This window comes from Solanum tuberosum, unplaced genomic scaffold, assembly GCF_000226075.1.
Source record: "Solanum tuberosum cultivar DM 1-3 516 R44 unplaced genomic scaffold, SolTub_3.0 scf00313, whole genome shotgun sequence".
Lineage (NCBI taxonomy): Eukaryota > Viridiplantae > Streptophyta > Magnoliopsida > Solanales > Solanaceae > Solanum > Solanum tuberosum.
The window spans coordinates 515,287-521,479 of NW_006239248.1; the positions used below are offsets into that span (position 1 = coordinate 515,287).

The 6,193-nt window shown below is 31.7% G+C and overlaps 1 pseudogene; it reads left to right on the forward strand.

Moving 5' to 3' along the window:
- The window catches only part of LOC102591963 (uncharacterized), a 6,312-nt pseudogene extending 2,187 nt beyond the window's left edge, over positions 1 to 4,125 (forward strand).
- The last annotated feature ends 2,068 nt before the right edge of the window (positions 4,126 to 6,193 follow it).

Below are 6,193 nucleotides of genomic sequence, written 5' to 3' on the forward strand. Positions count from 1 at the left end.
TAGCTAATATTACAACAGATTATGGCCAAAAGATTAGTGTTAACTAAATTTACTTTAACATTAATTTTTTTATTCAAATATTGTAGTTAAAAAAATAGTTAATTGGAATTTGTAGGTCATTTTAGTAACAAATATAAGTATTGATTCACAATTTATCAAATCGACGCAATATTGGGGATAAGACTTGTACGATAGATACTGTTAATGTCTGACTCTCTTCGGTTCGACATAAATGAACTATACACATGATTTCTATGACTATCAACATTTACCAGGTCTAATGTGCTTTGAGTTGTCGTTATCCCAATATTTTTATAAATTACATCTAAAAATTATTATAATTTTAATTTTATTTGAACATAATTATTTATAAAACATTTAGTTAATTTGGAGATCATTTTAGTAACAAATATAAGTATTGATTCACAATTTATCAAATCGACGCAATATTGGGGATAAGACTTGTACGATAGATACTGTTAATGTCTGACTCTCTTCGGTTCGACATAAATGAACTATACACATGATTTCTATGACTATCAACATTTACCAGGTCTAATGTGCTTTGAGTTGTCGTTATCCCAATATTTTTATAAATTACATCTAAAAATTATTATAATTTTAATTTTATTGAACATAATTATTATAAAACATTAGTTAATTGGAGATCATTTTAGTAACAAATATAAGTAATGATTTACAACTTATCAATTTGACGTAATATAGGAGAAAATACTTGTATGATTAATACTATTAATGTCCGACTCTCTTTGGTTCGACACATATGAACTTTTATGCATTGTTTCTATAATTATCTACATTTATCCGGTTTAATGTATTTTGAGTTGTCGTTATCACAATTATTTTTAACAAAATTACCATTAGAAAAAAATTTATTTAAACATATAGTTTAATTTTATTTAAACCATAATATTAAAAAATTACTTAATTGGAGGCATTTTAGTAACAAATATAAAGTATTGATTCACAATTTATCAAATCGACGCAATATTGGGGATAAGACTTGTACGATAGATACTGTTAATGTCTGACTCTCTTCGGTTCGACATAAATGAACTATACACATGATTTCTATGACTATCAACATTTACCAGGTCTAATGTGCTTTGAGTTGTCGTTATCCCAATATTTTTATAAATTACATCTAAAAATTATTATAATTTTAATTTTATTTGAACATAATTATTTATAAAACATTTAGTTAATTTGGAGATCATTTTAGTAACAAATATAAGTATTGATTCACAATTTATCAAATCGACGCAATATTGGGGATAAGACTTGTACGATAGATACTGTTAATGTCTGACTCTCTTCGGTTCGACATAAATGAACTATACACATGATTTCTATGACTATCAACATTTACCAGGTCTAATGTGCTTTGAGTTGTCGTTATCCCAATATTTTATAAATTACATCTAAAAATTATTATAATTTTAATTTTATTTGAACATAATTATTATAAAACATTAGTTAATTGGAGATCATTTTAGTAACAAATATAAGTAACGATTCACAATTTATCAAATCGACATAATATAGGGGATAAAAAGTGATCGGACGCCTTTGTTCTTTATGCAAGTGTTCTCAATTTATACTATGAAATCAAATAATAAGATCAGGAATGAGAGTATGAAGTAAAAAGCAAAATAATTTTCATAGTCCCTAGAATTTTATATTACTATTTTTGCCTCTTTATAACATTTTATTTATTTTATTCAAAACCCATGTAATTTCGGAGGTGTAAGTATATATTTCTTATAGTACATAAAGTGTAAATGTTCAACTTCTTCATCGTCCTCATCTAAATGTACATCATTGTTCAAACTATAGTATGAATCATCATCCACCCATTCATTTTCGTTCATCAAACTATCGTCTGATGCCATCCCTAAAGATCTGTACAATTCCTCCCTAACTTCAGTTGTATTCATATTTTTTTGAGAAGTGATCGAGTAGAGAAGAATAGGAAAAAGAATTAGCAGGATTCCCTTAGCAGTACTAATGCTACGTAAGAATAAGAATGCGCTTTATGAGTTGGAATGAAGAAAAAGTAGTGTCCCAATGCGACTTTTCATAATCTAAGCCTAAGAATCTGTGTTCTACTTGAATTGTAATTTTAGGAAATGACAAACACTTTAATACATTTTTTCTTTATTTTAAACTAAAAGGTTAGTATAGTCTTTGTACGTTTCTGGCCAAATTCTGACCACATTTTTCTGGCTGTTTAGCAGCTCTCAAAGCTAAAAAGATTGTTGAGGTTACGAAGAGTTTTGAACCTAAGAAAAGTGGTGAGGAACTCGAGATAGTCCATCCTGTGGAAAAGAGACCAATTACTCAAAAATTAGTTCAAACCCCATAGAAACCCTAATCTTCTTAATTCTGATTTCAAAAGCGAAAATGGGTCAGGATCCGAATCCGTATCCGAAGCTGAATCAGGTCATTCCTTGCCTTCATTTTCTTCATCAGACTTCACAATTAAGCCGCGTGCTTTTACAAAAGTTGTTGCCCTATTGAAACCAACATCAAAGAGGCCGCAAGAGACCCAGAAAGTGAAAGGGAAGAAGAAGCCCAAGATTGCAAAAGAAGTCGTATCAATAAGTAGAAAATTTTATAAAATTACTTACCATATTCTTAGATGATGTGGTTTGCCTTCTGGGTCAAGCTCGTCGCACCAGGCTTGCCTAGTGCGGGTTACCTCTCCTATGTGGTTTACGAGCTATTGCATAGGAGCGGGAGTTTTACCCTGTGCGCACTCAAAGGGTAGCGGCTGCGGGTTTCCCTTGTCATAAAAAAATAATAATCTTAGATGATGTATATTTTGAATATGATTATTACCTGTTGAACACCTAAATTGTTTAAAAAGTATATCTATTAAACACAAAATGTTGATGTGGCAAAATAAGTGTTTTTCACTTCCGCTAAGCGTGTGAAAAAATCTTAAATAATATTTTATTTTTACTTTTTTCAAAAAAACTTAATACTTTTTTTTCTTTGGTTGTCACTTGGCATTTAAATAATTTAATTTTTTAAAAAGTAATTTTAAAAGTAATACTAATTCTTAAAATAGAATAAAAAAAAAGCCCCCACCCCACCCCATTTATGTTGTCTTCCTCACGAAGACAGTGCACTTCATTGTTTTTTTGTTTTTTGTTTTTTGCTTTTCTTTTTCTTTTCGATATTTTGTTAAAAAATAAAAATTGAATCAGCTAATTGAATTTGGAGGGAAAAAAAAAGAACATCAAGCTGAAAAAAGTTAGCCGATCGGCGTCCATCTCGGTCACCTTCGAACAAATATTACCATTCAAATTAAAATGTAAACCCACTAAACTTAACAAAAATAATATTAGATTGATTCGATAAAATTAATTTAGGTCCTCCCAATTTCTCTTTGCTATCGATTTCAAGACGATTGACAGTCTCACTTTCTTCACCACTCTTGTATCAGTCTCTTTGAATATCTCTCTCACGTATTAGAATAAAAAAATAATTATATAAGCAATAAGCAAGGAAATTGAATTTTATCGTTTGAGAAAGAAAATATTGCTAGGAAGAAGATGAAGAAGAAAGGGGGTTGGGGTAGGGTTGAGCTTCTCATTTTTTTAAATAAAAAAATAGATGAAAAATTTATTTGAAATAATTTTCATTCTTTTAACATAAAATTCTTTTTTTCTATAATTGTTGGGCCCAACGCCACATGCTATCTTGTAATTTGTCATTTTATCACATCACAACAAGTGTATTACACACATTTTGTTTTTTTTACTTATTATCGAAAAGTGTCTAATAGGAACAAGTTTTGAATAGATAAAAGTGTTCAATAGGTACTAGCCCTAGTTGAGGTGTCTAAGTGAATTATTCGAATAACTTTAAGGGACCACAAATGACTTAAAACCGAAAAAGAATGATACGATGAGATTAATTAACCATCATGATAAATAGGAGCAAATACACCTGCATTCAAATTGAGAGATGGTTTCCCATCCCTTTGCCCATCATGTGGAGCTATTTCTTTCCTTTTATTCTTAACCACAGAATATCAACAGAGGTAAAAAGGCAATTCCTGCAACAGAACATCCAGCCACTGCAGCAATTAAATAATTTCGATCCCCTTGATAATTTTGATCCTGGGAACACTTGACAATTGGGAAAAAAGCTCTTCAGTATCAGAGTTCTCACTCAGTCCTCTATTCGGACCAAAAAAAATTTCCCCTTCCTCCACATTTGTTTGGTTGCACCTATTTTGTTCATAACATTACCCCCGAAAAAGATAAGCTTCAACACAAGGCATTTAAATGTGTCCTTCTAGGGTATTCTCGTCTACAAAAAGGTTACAAATGCTTTGATCCCTCTACCAATAAGTACTTGACCTCGCAGATGTTACTTTTTTCGAGACTTTTCCGTATTTTTCTCATAATATGGAAAATAAGAAGGGCATAACAGTCCTTCCCATTCAAATATTCCAATCCACCTCCATCTCCCACTCTTAAGGTCTATTCCCGACAACCTCAACCTCCTTATGAACTTGCTAATCCAGTTGGTATTTCTAACTCTTTATTATTTAAATATATTCTCAACACGCCCCCTCACATGCGTGTGGGCGAGCCTAATTTTTTCATGGGTCAAGCACGTGAAAATTCTTTTTGATTTTTGGGTGGTGGTGAGATTTAATCTCAAGATCTTTGCCTATTCTGATACCATATTAAAGTGTGTGACCATCACATCTAAAAGCTTAAGCTGTTAGAGAAAAAGCACACTTTTAGCATTTAATTATATTCTCAACATAAACAATTTAGATATCTATTCTAAGTCTACCAGGAAAAAGGTACAACAGAGAGAGCCAAATAAGGAGGGCTGAAACGAATAGAATCCTAGAACGGTTCCATGCGATAAAAACATAGTTCAGGATAGAATGATTGTGTAACAGACTATTATACGGCAATAAATTGCATTTCTAAGATGCTCAACATGTTCATAAGATAAAAGCTGTCAAAAAACTGATATTAAAACAGATTTATGAGCTTATAAAACCGGACAACCCTTTTAGACGCAAGTAAATTGGAAATGTCAGTACTTACTACATCTAGCAGAGTGCAGGTAGCACATATAGAAGATAAAGTTAGATGGCTTCCCCATGTGTTAAGACCTCCAAAATGCACTGGTTTATATGTTTGACAACACGATAACTAAGATTTTTAAGAGGTGAACTAAGTCGCACGGAGAAAAAGTTTTCAATCCCTAAAGTCTTTTGAAATCCATGTATACTTGGTTAAAAACAGAAGACAATCAAACCAAGAGATCTACATGAGTTATGCCAAACAATTGAGATTAAACTAGTCAGTAGATACCATAGAGAGATGTGTAGGAGATTTAGGAAACCCCTAATTTGTCTTTTAAGACCTAATTATTCAGTATAGGAATGCAATGAACCTGAACAAAACGAATGGATGTTGAGAATTCATATAATAACTGACCTCAACGGTTTCAGAATTGAAATATAGTTGATTGAATGATGATAAATGCAAGTGTGTAGACATGCACACACATATAAAAGGTTCTATGAGAGTTCATGCGCTGCAGAATATCTTCACTAGGAAAGAATAGAGAATAAGCAGTTAAAGGAAACACCCAAGTAGCAGTGCCTGTAAGAAAATTTTCAATCATAATTTAAATTCTTTTAGATTTATAGCAGGACTTAAAACCTCTAGGATTGGACAACTGTCTAATTAGGAAACAACATTGCACTCTATACCAAAGGAAATATCTAGAGGAAACTGTAACTAACCCACCACCCCCTCCCAAATCAATTAACTGGTATGATAAGCTGGCATGAACAACAATTGAGAACAAAGTGAATCAACACAAGCTGCAAAAACTGAGAAAGTAGCATTTAAATATATTTCCATCTGGAATAGGAAATGACATATTAAAAAGGATGAACCAGAAGCAACACAGCGGATATCATCCAAACCAGTTCACTAGTAAAACTAAATAAGCAATAAAATGTAGGAATAAACCGGACAAACTAAATCTACCTCGCGGACTAAACATAAGTACATCAACGCGAGAAGGAATTGTCTTGAGAAACAAGAATATATGAAACAAAATCTAAGACTCAACCGAAACAGTATCAAAACTTGTAGCATCCAATAGAAAATGATCCACCAGC